Genomic DNA, 17,091 nt, shown 5'->3' with positions numbered 1-17,091 from the left:
AGCATGCAGAGACAGCAGTTTGCTGTCTGGGCATGCTGGGAGTTGTAGTTTTGCAACATCTGGAGGTCCACAGTTTTGAGACCACTGTGCAGTGGTCTCTAAACTATAGCTCTCCAGATGTTGCAAAACTGCAACTCCCAGCATGCCTAAACAGCAAACAGCTGTCTCTGCATGCTGGGAGTTGTAGTTGCGATCCCTCCAGCTGTTGCATAACTACATCTCCCAGCATGCCTTTCGGCGATCAGTACATGCTGGGAGATGAAGTTTTGCAACAGCTGGAGGTTAACTGAGTTAGGTAACAGAACCTAACTGAAGATTTTCCAACCAGTGTGCCTCCAGCTGTTGCAAAAGTACAACTCCCAGCATGCACGGTCTGTCAGTACATGCTGGGAGTTGTAGTTTTGAAACAGATGGAGGTTTGCCCCCCCCCCCCCCCATGTACAGGGTACATTCACACTGGCGGGTTTACAGTAAGTTTTCTGCTTCAAGTATGAGCTGCGGCAAATTTTTCACCGCAGCGCAAACAACTCCTAGCGGTAAATTCACTGTAAACCCACCAGTGTGAACGTACCCTAAATACACTACACTTACACATAATAAAGAGTAAAACACTACATTTACAACCCCTTACACTGTCCCCCTAATAAAAATAAAAAATGTATTGTACGGCAGTGTTTCCAAAACAGAGCCTCCAGCTGTTGCAAAACAACAACTCACAGCATTTCCGGACAGCCACTAACTGTCCAGGCATGCTGGGAGTTTAGCAACAGCTGGAGGCACCCTGTTTGGGAATCACTGGCGTAGAATACCCCTATGTCCTCCCCTGTGCAATCCCTAATTTAGTCCTCAAATGCGCATGGCGCTCTCTCACTTCAGAGCCCTGTCGTATTTCAAGGAAACAGTTTAGTGCCACATATGGGGTATCTCCGTACTCGGGAGAAATTGCACTACTAATTTTGGGGGCTTTTTTTCCTTTCACCCCTTATGAAAAAGAAAAGTTGGGGTCTACACCAGCCTGTTAGTGTAAAAAAAAAACATTTTTTTTTACACTAACATGCTGGTGTTGTCCTTTACTTTTTATTTTCACTGGAGGTAAAAGGAAAAAAAGACCCCCAAAATTTGTAACGCAATTTCTCCTGAGTACGGAAATACCCCATATGTGGGCGTAAAATGCTCTGCGAACGCACAACAAGGCTCAGGAGTGAGAGCGCACTATGTACATTTGAGGCCTAAATTGGTGATTTGCACAGGGGTGGCTGATTTTACAGCGGTTCTGACATAAACCCCAAAAAATAAATACCCATATGTGACCCCATTTTGGAAACGACACCCCTCACGAAACGTAACAAGGGGTATAGTGAGCCTGAGCACCCCACAGGTGTTTGACAAATTTTCATTAAAGTTGGATGGGAAAATGAAAAAAACTATTTTTTTTCACTAAAATGCTGGTGTCACCCTAAATGTTTCATTTTCACAAGGGAATATAAAAAAAAGCCCCCCAAAATTTGTAACCCAATTTCTTCTGTGTAAGAGCATACCCCATATGTGGATGTAAAGTGCTCTATGGGTGCACTACAATGCTCAGAAGAGAAGGAGCGCCATTGGGATTTTGAAGAGAAAATTTGTCCGGAATTGAAGGCCACTTGTGTTTACAAAGCCCCCATGGTACCAGAACAATGGACCCCCCATATGTGACCCCATTTTGGAAACTACACCCCTCATGTAATGTAATAAGGGGTACAGTGAGCATTTAAGCCCCACAGGTGTCTGACAGATTTTTGGAACAGTGATACGTGAAAATGAAAAATTTAATTTTCCATTTGCACAGCCCACTGTTCCAAAGATCTGTCAAACGCCAGAGGGTTGTAATTGCTCACTGCCCCACTTATTAAATTCTGTGAGGGGTATAGTTTCCAAAATAGGGTCACATGTGGGGGGGGTCCACTGTTCTGGCACCACAGGGGGCTTTGTAAATGCACATGGCCCCTGACTACCATTCCAAACAAATTCTCTTTCCAAAAGCTCAATGGTGCTCCTCCTCTTCTGAGCATTGTAGTTCGCCCGTAGTGCACTTCAGGTCCACTTATGGGGTACCTGCATACTCAGAAGAGATGGGGTTACAAATTTTTGGGGGTATTTTCTGCTATTAACCCTTGCAAAAATGTGAAATTTGGGGGGAAACACACATTTTAGTGAAAAAAATTAATATTTTTTTTTACATATGCAAAAGTCGTGAAACCCGTGTGGGGTATTAAGGCTCACTTTATTCCTTGTTACGTTCCCCAAGGGGTCTAGTTTCCAAAATGGTATGCCATGTGGGTTATTTTTGCTGTTCTGGCACCATAGGGGCTTCCTAAATGCAACATGCCCCCCAAAAACCATTTCTGAAAAACGTACTCTCCAAAATCCCCTTGTCGCTCCTTCGCTTCTGAGCCCTCTACTGCGCCCGCCGAACACTTTACATAGACATATGAGGTATGTGCTTACTCAAGAGAAATTGGGCTACAAAAATAAGTATACATTTTCTCCTTTTACCTCTTGTAAAAATTCAAAAATTGGGTTTACAAGAACATGCGAGTGTAAAAAATAAAGATTGTAAATTTTCTCCTTCACTTTGCTGCTATTCCTGTGAAACACCTAAAGGGTTAAAACACTTACTGATTGTCATTTTGAATACTTTGGGGGGTGTAGTTTTTATAATGGGGTCATTTGTGGGGTATTTCTAATGGGAAGACCCTTCAAATCCACTTCAAACCTGAACTGGTCTCTGAAAAAAAGCGAGGTTCAAAATTTTGTGAAAAATTGGAAAAGTGCTGCTGAACTTTGAAGCCCTCTGGTGTCTTCCAAAAGTAAAAACACGTCAATTTTATGATGCAAACATAAAGTAGACATATTGGAAATGTGAATAAAAAAAAAAATATTTTGAATATCCATTTTCCTTACAAGCAGAAAGCTTCAAAGTTAGAAAAATGCTAAATTTTCTAATTTTTCATAAAATTTTGGGACTTTTCACCAAGAAAGGATGCAAGTTACCACAAAATTTTACCACTATGTTAAAGTAGAATATGTCACGAAAAAACAGTCTCGGAATCAGATTGATAACTAAAAGCATTCCAGAGTTATTAATGTTTAAAGTGACAGTGGTCAGATGTGCAAAAAACGCTTTGGTCCTAAGGTGTAAAATGGCCTGGTCCTTAAGGGGTTAAAATACACTCCCCCACAAGAACTCATTAACTACTTTATTAATATTAAACAACATAAAAGCTGGTCATCTTACACCAAATCAGAAGAAGTCCACAGGATACACAGATCTGAAATGAGAAGAAAAAAGAACCAAACAAAAAATGGGTTAGTACATTTAAAGGGAAAAAAGTGGTAAAAAAATGTAATAAACACACACACACATATATATATATATATATATATATATATATATATATATATAGATAGATAGATAGATAGATAGATAGATATATAGATAGATTGCACATTTTTATACAGTTGCAACTTGAGGTGGGGTTGCAAAGTGGTGTTCTGAAGTAATTTATTGTTGTTTTTTTTTTTTGCTTATGTGTGCTCAAAAAATGGTATTCAAAAGTGATTTATTGTTTTTTGCTTAGGTAAGCCAAATTTATCAACCCCCTGTGATAGTATGATAAATATGTCATACATAAGCAAAAGCAAGAAAAAAGATGACTACAGAACTTGCCTACCTTAACAACAATGATAAATGTCCCTGATTCTGTCTAGAGATGACTAATGAGGCTCCTCCAGGACCTGTCTTCTCAGGTCCAATCTCTAGCCACAGAGGTGTCTCGTCTCAAAAGCACAGGGAAGCAGTGAGCAGTTGGGTACCAAAAGATGCTGGAATAGGAGCTGCCGGCACCCAGGATAGGTAAGTATCACTTTTTAATTTTTTATACCCGAGCAAAATATTAAAAATAACAATACTTGAAAATCATAAATCTTTAAAAAAAAAAAAATAATAATCAATATCCAGTTCACGTAGAATTGTATTTAAATGTATCTCTAGTAGGATATTTGATTTAATTATGATTGTGATGAATACATATGCAAAAAATCATTGGCTACAATTAACTATGAAAGACAATTATGAAGCAGTTAAAACATTCCTGGCCCAGTTTATTATCATTGCTTCTTCATTACAGATTACATACAATGCTAATGAATAAAATAATTGAAAGATCATTGTTGTGATATTATGTTTTAGTATAGGATTGTGGGATAAATATTAATACAGAATTGTGACTTGTGCAGAGAAAACGTGTTGCCATACATTAATATAACAACCTAACTAAAAAATAAAAAAAAACTACCTAAGCAGCATGAAATGTGTTGTAGTCGCTGCGAAGGAGATATGTCTTAATGGGGCATACTCTGAAGATAATGTGAAAAAGAAATGAAAAGGGTGGGTTGGGAAGGCACGCTGTTCTGACGTACACTGCCAGGTAACTTATGTATCGATTGAAACAAGAAGAACGACATCGGCCAAGTTTACTTATGACGTGGGCCGGAACCTTGAGCCTAGAGGCCGCGAAGGCCGCACCCATGTCGAAGATATGACCAGTGATGGTAGATGGATTTACTCCAAATTAGAAGCCAATAAACAAACATGATAAATGAGATGTTTTAATAACTGGCAGTAATAATACGTAGTGGTCTAAATGCTAAACTAATTGAGGTTGTCTAACAAACCTATCTTTATTGGTGGTGCAGGTAAACTCCCCAGGTCTGAAAAATCCATAAAACCCCATATAAACAGCGGCTTTAATAATTAAGCTTAAGATATAACCAAAAGGGGCTCTATTTAGCAAATTAGACAATTCCTTGAAAACCTGCCAGAAATTAGTTGCCTGCATAATGACATATTTCCACTGTACCGTATAGTATATAGTATACTCGAGTATAAGCCGAGTTTTTCAGCACGATTTTTCGTGCTGAAAACACCCCCCTCGGCTTATACTCGAGTGAACTCTCCACCCGCAGTGGTCTTCAACCTGCGGACCTCCAGAGGTTTCAAAACTACAGCTCCCAGCAAGCCCGGGCAGCCATCAGCTGTCCGGGCTTGCTGGGAGTTGTAGTTTTGAAACCTCTGGAGGTCCGCAGGTTGAAGACCACTGCGGCCTTCGACATCATCCAGCCCCCTCTCACCCCCTTTAATTCTGTACAGTACTCGTCTCTGCTCGGCGCTGGTCCGGTGCTGCAGGACTGTCCGGTGAGGAGGTCATCCGGTGGGATAGTGGTTCCGGGCTGCTATCTTCACCGGGGAGGCCTCTTCTAAGCGCTTCGGGCCCGGCCCCAGAATAGTCACGTTGCCTTGACGCCGACGCAGAGGTACGTTCATTACCAACGTACTTCTGCGTCATCGTCAAGGCAACGCCTCTATTCTGGGCCCGAAGCACGGAGAAGAGGCGCCCCCGGTGAATATAGCAGCCCGGAACCACTATCCCACCGGACGACCTCCTCACCGGACAGTCCTGCAGCACCGGACCAGCGCCGAGCGGAGGCGAGTACTGTACAGAACTAAAGGGGGTGAGAGGGGGCTGGATGATGTTGAAGGCCGCAGTGGTCTTCAACCTGCGGACCTCCAGAGGTTTCAAAACTACAACTCCCAGCAAGCCCGGACAGCCGATGGCTGCCCGGGCTTGCTGGGAGTTGTAGTTTTGAAACCTCTGGAGGTCCGCAGGTTGAAGACCACTGAGGGCGGATGATGACAAGAGGATGATGAAAGGGGGGGTGTGGGATGATGACAAGGGGCTGATGAAGGGGGGTGGGGATGATGACAAGGGGATGATGAAGGGGGGTGGGGATGATGACAAGGGGATGATGAAGGGGGGGTGGGATGATGACAAGGGGATAATGAAGGGGGGGTGTGGGATGATGATAAGGGGATGATGACAGGTGATGATGATGAGGGTCTGGATGATGACAGGGTGATGCTGATGAGGATGTTAATGACGGGGGTCTGGATGATGACAGGGGGGGGATGATGTATTTCCCACCCTAGGATTATACTCGAGTCAATAACTTTTCCTGGGATTTTGGGTTGAAATTAGGGGCCTCGACTTATACTTGGGTCGGCTTATACTCGAGTATATACGGTACTTCAATACCCACTTCAACGTCCCTTTGATAACATGAACAGAACATATGGAAAACCCAGCCTGGTATGATTTGATGGTGTTATATGATAACTTTATTTCTGAGTGGCAAAACCCAATAAAAACTAACATATACTCAATGAGCTCCCTTGTGGATCTTTCCTATAAAATTTCAAAAAGGTATTCCATACTGTGTTGTAAATCCTGGAGGTGTTGACTGACAATGAGGAAGTGACCAGCTTACGTTCAGTGTTAAGATGACACCCTAGTCCATAACTTAAGACGTGTACGGAGGAATCGGAGCCCCTATGTTGTAGGTTTCCTACATGACCTAAAAGAAGAGTGAAAATTTTTACGTGAAAGGGCGTCTGCAGCAACGCTCTGTGAGCCACCAATATGTGAACAAGTTAAATGAAAATTATGCTGTAATGAAAGCTACACTAGTCTTCTAGCAAAGGACATGAGTTGTGGTGACATATCTACCTTTAGTCAGGATATGAACTGTGGCTGAATTATCGGAAACAAAAATGTTTTGACCACTGGTCTCCCCACACCTGTGCCACTGCGATAATAAGATACAACCCGAAAACAGCAGAGGTTTGACTTAAACCCGGAATCTGCCTGACCTCACATGGCCAGTCGTCAGCAAGCCAATGTGTACCTAAAATTGCAGCAAAACCAACCTGTGAAGAAGCATCAGAAAATATGATAGGTGACAGACTGTTAGCTGGCAGCCATTCCAGTGTAACTCTTCACACATTAAGAGGTCCGCCATGGCCTGACTATCCAGAGAAACCAAACTGTCTTGCTGAGGGGACGCCAGAAGCAAATCTAACAGACAGGAAATAAAAGTCTTTCCCTGGGGTATTATTCTCATAGCGAAATTCAACATTCCCAGTAAAGACTGCAATTCCTTTTTTGTAGAAAAACCCTCAACTTGGTAAATGTGTTAATCCCTTACCTGATCCTACTTAAAGGGGTACTCCAGTGGAATTTTTTTTTTTTTTTAAATCAACTGGTGCCAGAAAGTTAAACAGATTTGTAAATTACTTCTATTAAAAAATCTTCATCCTTCCAGTACTTATTAGCTGCTCAATACTACAGAGGAAATTATTTTCTTTTTGGAACACAGTGCTCTCTGCTTAATCATGTGCACAGTGCTCTCTGCTGACATCTCTGTCCATTTTAAGAACTCTCCACTGCAGCATATGTTTGCTATGAGGGAGAATTCGGGTAGAAAACAGACATGGCGCACATCTACAATCTTGTATAATGATCTGATTGCTTCTCAGCATAATATCAAAAACTAACAGGTTGTTAGTATACATTTTTGATCAAAAAGTACAAGCCCACTCGCCATGTCAAGGCCACCTATTCAGAGTGGGTCCCTAACGTCCCTAGCATAAAATGGCGCAGCACTGGGCGGCGACCACCACCGCCGCGACACCAGTGCCCACGGGGGGGAGCAACCCACTGGCAGAGCGGCCCCAATGCCACTCAAACCAGTCTATGGGCCGCACCTGCCGGCAGACACAGCGCCACGGCAGCAACGGACGCCGCCCTGCACCACACCAGTGTGAACAAGGTGTAATGGCTCACTTACCATGCTCTCCCAGTCAGACTGGGAGGCTGCTAGGAATGAAATGGCCCTTGTGTGGCTAATTACCACCTATATAGGGTTGGGCTGAGGGGGTGGGGAAGAGTGCAGCACATGTTCAAACAAAAAAAAAAGGGAAGGATAGAAATCAGTGTGAATTCGGGTAGAAAACAGACATGGCGCACATCTACAATCTTGAATAATGATCTGATTGCTTCTCAGCATAATATCAAAAACTAACAGGTTGTTAGTATACATTTTTGATCAAAAAGTACAAGCCCACTCGCCACGTCAAGGCCACCTATTCAGAGTGGGTCCCTAACGTCCCTAACATAAAATGGCGCAGCACTGGGCGGCGACCACCACCGCCGCGACACCAGTACCCACGGGGGGGAGCAACCCACTGGCAGAGCGGCCCCAATGCCACTCAAACCAGTCTATGGGCCGCACCCGCCCGCAGACACAGCGCCACGGCAGCAACGGACGCCGCCCTGCACCACACCAGTGTGAACAAGGTGTAATGGCTCACTTACGATGCTCTCCCAGTCAGACTGGGAGGCTGCTAGGAATGAAATGGCCCTTGTGTGGCTAATTACCACCTATATAGGGTTGGGCTGAGGGGGTGGGGAAGAGTGCAGCACATGTTCAAACAAAAAAAAAAAAGGGAAGGATAGAAATCAGTGTGAATTCGGGTAGAAAACAGACATGGCGCACATCTACAATCTTGCATAATGATCTGATTGCTTCTCAGCATAATATCAAAAACTAACAGGTTGTTAGTATACATTTTTGATCAAAAAGTACAAGCCCACTCGCCACGTCAAGGCCACCTATTCAGAGTGGGTCCCTAACGTCCCTAGCATAAAATGGCGCAGCACTGGGCGGCGACCACCACCGCCGCGACACCAGTGCCCACGGGGGGGAGCGACCCACTGGCAGAGCGGCCCCAATGCCACTCAAACCAGTCTATGGGCCGCACCCGCCCGCAGACACAGCGCCACGGCAGCAACGGACGCCGCCCTGCACCACACCAGTGTGAACAAGGTGTAATGGCTCACTTACCATGCTCTCCCAGTCAGACTGGGAGGCTGCTAGGAATGAAATGGCCCTTGTGTGGCTAATTACCACCTATATAGGGTTGGGCTGAGGGGGTGGGGAAGAGTGCAGCACATGTTCAAACAAAAAAAAAAGGGAAGGATAGAAATCAGAGTGAATTCGGGTAGAAAACAGACATGGCGCACATCTACAATCTTGTATAATGATCTGATTGCTTCTCAGCATAATATCAAAAACTAACAGGTTGTTAGTATACATTTTTGATCAAAAAGTACAAGCCCACTCGCCACGTCAAGGCCACCTATTCAGAGTGGGTCCCTAACGTCCCTAGCATAAAATGGCGCAGCACTGGGCGGCGACCATCACCGCCGCGACACCAGTGCCCACGGGGGGGAGCGACCCACTGGCAGAGCGGCCCCAATGCCACTCAAACCAGTCTATGGGCCGCACCCGCCCGCAGACACAGCGCCACGGCAGCAACGGACGCCGCCCTGCACCACGCCAGTGTGAACAAGGTGTAATGGCTCACTTACCATGCTCTCCCAGTCAGACTGGGAGGCTGCTAGGAATGAAATGGCCCTTGTGTGGCTAATTACCACCTATATAGGGTTGGGAAGAGTGCAGCACATGTTCAAACAAAAAAAAAAAAGGGAAGGATAGAAATCAGTGTGAATTCGGGTAGAAAACAGACATGGCGCACATCTACAATCGTGTATAATGAAAAATGAAAAATGTATACTAACTACCTGTTAGTTTTTGATATTATGCTGAGAAGCAATCAGATCATTATACAAGATTGTAGATGTGCACCATGTCTGTTTTTCTACCTGAATTCACACTGTGATTTCTATCCCCTCTTTTTTTTTTCCATTTGAACATGTGCTGCACTCTTCCCCACCCCCTCAGCCCAACCCTATATAAGTAGTAGTTAGCTACACATGGGTCATTTCTTCCATAGCAGCCTCCCAGTCTGACTGGGAGAGCATGGTAAGTGAGCCATTACACCTTGTTCACACTGGTGTGGCGCTGTGCGGTGTCCGTTACTGCCGTGGCGCCGTGTCTGCGGGGGGGTGCGGCCCATGGACTGGTTTGAGTGGCATTGGGGCCGCTCTGCCGGTGGGTCGTTCCCCCCCCTGTGGGCATTGGTGTCGCGGCGGTGGTGGTCGCCGCTCGGTGCTGCGCCATTTTATGCTAGGGACGTTAGGGACCCACTCTAAATAGGTGGCCTTGACGTGGCGAGTGGGCTTGTACTTTTTGATCAAAAATGTATACTAACAACCTGTTAGTTTTTGATATTATGCTGAGAAGCAATCAGATCATTATACAAGATTGTAGATGTGCACCATGTCTGTTTTTCTACCCAAATTCACACTGTTTGCTATGAGGATTTTCTCCTTCACTGGACAGTTCTTAAAATGGACAGAGATGTCAGCAGAGAGCACTGTGGTCATGATGTCAGCAGAGAGCTCTGTGTTCCAAAAAGAAAATAATTTCCTCTGTAGTATTCAGCAGCTAATAAGTACTGGAAGGATTAAGATTTTTAATAAATGTAATTTACAAATCTGTTAAATTTTCTGGCAACAGTTGATTTAAAATTTAAAAAAAGGGGGGCGTGGCTTGGCGCTTGCTGGAGATGGCAGCTTAGACTGAGAGCTCCGTGCCCAAGCGACTACTACAGCGACTTGTGGACTGTCCACAGCGAAGAATTGCTACCCCACCTGATCCCAATCATCAGCTATGTCCCATAGGAACAGAAAGAGGGTGAAACCTGGAGTAAAACTCCGAAAACTGACCAATTTCTACATCTCGGCAGATCCTTTGGACTCCCAAGATGGCGCTTCTTCTCCGGCGGCCTCGGAGTCCTCCGCGTACCGCCACAGTCCGTCTGCACACTTACCCGCTACACGTGCAGATCGCAGAAGCTCCTCGGTACCTCCATCCTCGCCACCAGAAGCTCTAATGTCTCCATCCGGGAGATCCTTGTTGGCAGCGGGAAGTCCTCATCAGGTTGCGGACAGGGCTGTTGCCTCAGCCCCTGCGTCTCCCCTGTCTGGAAGCCCAGCGAAGCAGCGCCAGCGACTTCAGGATGCTCCAGGGGTGAGTGTTTCTACTGCCCCATGTATTGCACACTGTCTAGCGAGCCACCCTGCTAGTGATGATCCGATTACGGGTCTTACTCTCAAAAACATGTTGGTTGCCTTACAACAATCTATCCATGCTGATGTTGCCTCCATGCTAAAACCGGTGCAATTAGACCTCACGGAGGTGAAGCAAAGAGTCGGGCATGCTGAAACAAAGATGGGTGAATACGCTGCCTCACATAACGCCCTCATTGATGCACACTATGAGCTGGAAGCAGAGGTGGCTACCATGCGGGCTAAAATGGCGGACCTGGAGGACAGGTCCCATAGAAATAATGTGAAGTTTAGAGGGGTGCCGGAATCTGTCCCCCCTCCGCTCTAAAGAAGTTCTTGCAAGATTTCATTAAACAGCTACTGCCTAATTGTTCTCCTCTCGACTTAACTATTGATAGGGCACACAGGGTGCCTAAACCCAACCATCTGGCTGACGACATCCCCAGGGACGTACTAGCTAGACAGCACTACTTCCATGTTAAGGACGAGCTCATGGCTACCTCAAGGAAGGCTCCTCCACTGTCTGGAGACTTTGGGAAGATCACTCTCTTCACGGACCTCTCTGCCGCCACCCTGCAGCAGAGAAGATCATTTTTCCCTGTTACTTCCATACTGAGGAGAAACAAGATCATGTATCGTTGGGGGTTCCCTGTTCGCCTCTTAGTTCAAAAAGACAATACTCTGCATGTTTTAAAGACGGTTGAGGAGGGTCAGCAGTTGCTGGCCAAATGGCAACTGTTTGGAGAAAACGAAGCTCCTCCGTGTCGCCCTCCACCTAGTAGGGTGGACCCGGGATGGTCTACAGTGGGATCGGTGAAATGAGTCTACACCAGTAATCCATGGCACGGACTGGTCTGACTGGCTAAACTAGCCCAAGTAGACTATGTCCCCTGATGAGTTGTCTGCAGGAGTGGTAAACTGCAGACTTTCCCACACTGATGCTATGCGTTGGTTCTTTTTATTTATTTATTTTTTGTTTCATGTTTGTTTGTTTTGTTCTATTGCTCTTTGTCGTTCTTTTCTAGGTGGATGGATTGCCTTCCAACTGTCCATGAGGTACTGCAGTTTCAGTTATGTAAACAGCTCAGGATGTATGTATCTTTAGCAGAAGTTAAGTTGTTGTCATGGTGCTGACATTTGTGTCACTTAATGTAAATGGACTCAACAGTCCATATAAAAGGGCGATGCTATGGTCTGAAATGAAACAACTAGGTGCTGATGTTATATGTATTCAAGAGACGCATCTTTTACAGGGTGACGCTCATAGACTAAAACATCCCCAATACGCTAATATTTTTCATTCTCATGCCTCCTCCAAAACAAGAGGTGTATCAATTGCAATTAAAAATTCAGTGGCTTTCACTCTCAAATTCTGTATCGAGGACCCTTCGGGTAGATACATTATTTTAGTGGGATCCCTGAATAATATACTTTCCACAATTGTATCGGTCTACGCTCCTAATAGGAGTCAGGGGCGGTTTCTGAATAAAATACTTAAGAGGGTGAAAGGCTGCTGTGAAGGTAGACTGCTGTTATGTGGAGACTTCAACACTGTGGTGGACGGGGAGTGGGATAGCACTACGGGGTTCCATTCGGGCTCCTCTGATTTTATTAAAATTCTTCATGGTGCTGATTTGTTTGATGTCTGGAGAACCCAGCATAGCGGCGAGAGGGATTACTCATTCTTCTCGTCGGCCCATAATAGTTACTCTCGACTAGACTTTTTTCTCTTGGATAGAGCACTATTACTGGATGTGCTTACGTCTTCTATTGGTCAAATAAAGTGGTCGGATCATGCACCAGTCCTGCTAACAATTAAAGAAACCACATGTGTTCCTCTGACGTACCTTTGGCGTACCAACCAATTCCTGTTGCACCACCCCGTCCACTCGCAAGTGTTGGAGTCTGACCTAAGAGAATATTTTCGTACTAGCTAGACTGCACTACTTCCATGTTAAGGACGAGCTCATGGCTACCTCAAGGAAGGCTCCTCCACTGTCTGGAGACTTTGGGAAGATCACTCTCTTCACGGACCTCTCTGCCGCCACCCTGCAGCAGAGAAGATCATTTTTCCCTGTTACTTCCATACTGAGGAGAAACAAGATCATGTATCGTTGGGGGTTCCCTGTTCGCCTCTTAGTTCAAAAAGACAATACTCTGCATGTTTTAAAGACGGTTGAGGAGGGTCAGCAGTTGCTGGCCAAATGGCAACTGTTTGGAGAAAACGAAGCTCCTCCGTGTCGCCCTCCACCTAGTAGGGTGGACCCGGGATGGTCTACAGTGGGATCGGTGAAATGAGTCTACACCAGTAATCCATGGCACGGACTGGTCTGACTGGCTAAACTAGCCCAAGTAGACTATGTCCCCTGATGAGTTGTCTGCAGGAGTGGTAAACTGCAGACTTTCCCACACTGATGCTATGCGTTGGTTCTTTTTATTTATTTATTTTTTGTTTCATGTTTGTTTGTTTTGTTCTATTGCTCTTTGTCGTTCTTTTCTAGGTGGATGGATTGCCTTCCAACTGTCCATGAGGTACTGCAGTTTCAGTTATGTAAACAGCTCAGGATGTATGTATCTTTAGCAGAAGTTAAGTTGTTGTCATGGTGCTGACATTTGTGTCACTTAATGTAAATGGACTCAACAGTCCATATAAAAGGGCGATGCTATGGTCTGAAATGAAACAACTAGGTGCTGATGTTATATGTATTCAAGAGACGCATCTTTTACAGGGTGACGCTCATAGACTAAAACATCCCCAATACGCTAATATTTTTCATTCTCATGCCTCCTCCAAAACAAGAGGTGTATCAATTGCAATTAAAAATTCAGTGGCTTTCACTCTCAAATTCTGTATCGAGGACCCTTCGGGTAGATACATTATTTTAGTGGGATCCCTGAATAATATACTTTCCACAATTGTATCGGTCTACGCTCCTAATAGGAGTCAGGGGCGGTTTCTGAATAAAATACTTAAGAGGGTGAAAGGCTGCTGTGAAGGTAGACTGCTGTTATGTGGAGACTTCAACACTGTGGTGGACGGGGAGTGGGATAGCACTACGGGGTTCCATTCGGGCTCCTCTGATTTTATTAAAATTCTTCATGGTGCTGATTTGTTTGATGTCTGGAGAACCCAGCATAGCGGCGAGAGGGATTACTCATTCTTCTCGTCGGCCCATAATAGTTACTCTCGACTAGACTTTTTTCTCTTGGATAGAGCACTATTACTGGATGTGCTTACGTCTTCTATTGGTCAAATAAAGTGGTCGGATCATGCACCAGTCCTGCTAACAATTAAAGAAACCACATGTGTTCCTCTGACATACCTTTGGCGTACCAACCAATTCCTGTTGCACCACCCCGTCCACTCGCAAGTGTTGGAGTCTGACCTAAGAGAATATTTTGACATACATACCTGCACTACTACACCTGCTGATACTATTTGGAATGCCCATAAGGCGTTCATCAGGGGCACATTCATTAAGCTAGGCTCCAAATTAAAAGCCGCTAGGACAGCTGAACTTAATAGGTTACTTCAAGATATCCAAGACATAGAGTCCCTCAATAAATCTTGCCAAACCTCAGCACTTAAAACACGTTTATTAGAACTTAGAACCACACTGAGGGAGAGATTGTTTGTTGACCATGAACGACGGTTGCGGCGAATAAAAGCGACTTACTACACCTGCTCAAATAAGGCTGGCAAACTTTTAGCCTCCGCACTTAATCGTAGGCAGGCCAAATCAAAAATCCCTTTCCTTTGGAATTCGGATAAATCGGCCAAGCTGACACATCCGAAGGAAATAGCAAACCAATTTAAAACCTATTATGAATCTCTATATAATCTTAGGGATGACACCAATACTCCTCAGCCGACACGTGACACCATAGAGGACTTCCTCACATCAGTTAAGCTCCCCTCTTTACAACCTGACCACCTTGCTATCCTCAATAACCCTATCACTATTGACGAGCTTACTAAGACCATAAAGTCCCTCCCCATAGGGAAGTCACCAGGGCCGGATGGCCTGACTAATGAATATTTTAAAGCCTTTACCTCCGTTCTGATGACCCCCATGCTGAACCTCTTTCAACATGCCATAGACCATGGTTCATTACCCACAGAAAATCAACAGGCACTAATTGTTACCCTAGCTAAGCCTGGAAAGGAACCTGATACCCCTCAAAATTTCCGCCCATATCCTTGTTAAATTGCGATGTTAAGATATACGCAAAACTGCTTGCATCTAGACTCTCTCAAATTCTCCCATATCTAATTGCTGCAGACCAAACTGGATTTGTAAAGAACCGTCAGTCCTCCGATAATTCCCGCAGGGCCCTTAATCTTAATCTTATACATTGCATCAACCACCACAAGTTGCCAGCCCTCTTGGTTGCTTTAGACGCGGAAAAGGCGCTTGACCGCCTACACTAGTGTTATGCCTTTAAAGTCCTTGAAGTAATGGGTTTCTCCGGCCCCATAGTATCAGCAATTAATGCTCTATATACACATCCCACCGCTGCCGTCTATGCCAATGGAACTCTATCAGACTCCTTCCGCCTGACCAATGGGATTAGACAGGGTTGCCCCTTGTCGCCCCTCTTGTTTATTATCTCTCTGGAACCTTTGGCCCAGGCGGTACGGACGCACGTTGATATCCACGGCATACGTGTGGGCAATCGCACACATGTTATATCGCTTTATGCTGACGATATACTCTTAACTTTGTCACATCCTGACAGTTCCCTCCCGGTGATACTTTCCTTACTGCAAAGATTTGGAGAAATATCATATTATAAATTGAACCACCTAAAATCTCAAGTACTACCCCTCCACCTTCCCCCCTCTTCTCTTGCTTCCCTTAAAATTAAATACCAATTAGACTGGCAATCCGGCGGCATTAAATATCTGGGCGTTACTCTTACCCCCTGGCTTCACACTCTCTACAATGCCAATTACACTCCTTTTCTCCAATCTCTACAGGCAGAACTTACACTGATGGGCAAGGTTGAGGTTTCGTGGCTGGGTAGAGTTGCGGCCTTTAAGATGTCCACATTGCCCAAATTACTATATCTATTCCGAACATTGCCTATCGCTATCCCTTTATCTTTCTTCTCGAAGGTTAGAACATTAGTCAACTCTTATATTTGGGGAGGTTCCGGACCCCGCATCCATCACTTTATAGCGACTAAACATAAGGGAGTGGGCGGTCTGGGGATCCCAGATGTACGCAGATATTATTTAGCTACATTGGTCTCTCTCTTACGGCCCCTATGGGAGGACAACACGGCAATCCCATGGGTTGCTATAGAAAGCTTCTATGCACAGGGAGTTAGCCCCAAGACCCTGTTGTACATATACGCATGGGGCGTCACACCCCCACCTACACTGTCACCCCTAACCCTTGCAGGGCTCAACTGTTGGAAATTATCCCATTCCATGAGTACAGCGACAGCCACATCCTGTAAATTACAGGCTCCATTGGAGCTGTTGCGACTGGCTATACCAGACCTGAACGTGTCGCCTTGGCTACAATGTAATATCACTACGGTAGGTCATTTATGTGATGGCGACACGATTCTTCCCTACCCCACATTACAACACAAATATAGCTTACCACCGCGCCTACTCTTTCCCTATCTTAGGATCAAAAATGTTATACAAAACTGCCGCCCCCCTCCACTGAACTCATCTCTGTTTAGAGCTTTTTATCTTAGAAAGGCAGGTCTAAAACCTATTTACTCTGAACTAGGCTCCCATTGTGACCTTACACTAACACCGGTAATGAGAGCCTGGGAACTAGACCTTAACAATGTGTTTACTCCTGCTGATTGGGCTTTGGCGTATAAATATATCTATAAATCCCTTCAGAGTATGACCCACATTGAAGCGGCCATGAAAACCCATCTCAGGTGGTACCACAGCCCTGCACGGCTTCACCCCATGTACTCAACTTGCTCTGATCTATGCTGGAGGGGTTGCTCACACAGGGGTACACTTTTACACATTTTATGGGACTGCCCGATAATCTCATCATATTGGAAGGGCGTGGAACACCTCCTTACAGCTGTCCTTTCCATTAGAATACAGTTGACCCCAAGTCTAGCTTTATTGCTGATAGGTCTGGAACAATTTCCTCCCAATGTCAGATGCCTGATGTGTAAAATCTTAATAATGGCCAAA

Source organism: Hyla sarda, chromosome 5 (assembly GCF_029499605.1).
Source record: "Hyla sarda isolate aHylSar1 chromosome 5, aHylSar1.hap1, whole genome shotgun sequence".
Taxonomy (NCBI): domain Eukaryota; kingdom Metazoa; phylum Chordata; class Amphibia; order Anura; family Hylidae; genus Hyla; species Hyla sarda.
This window is presented reverse-complemented; position numbering follows the sequence as displayed.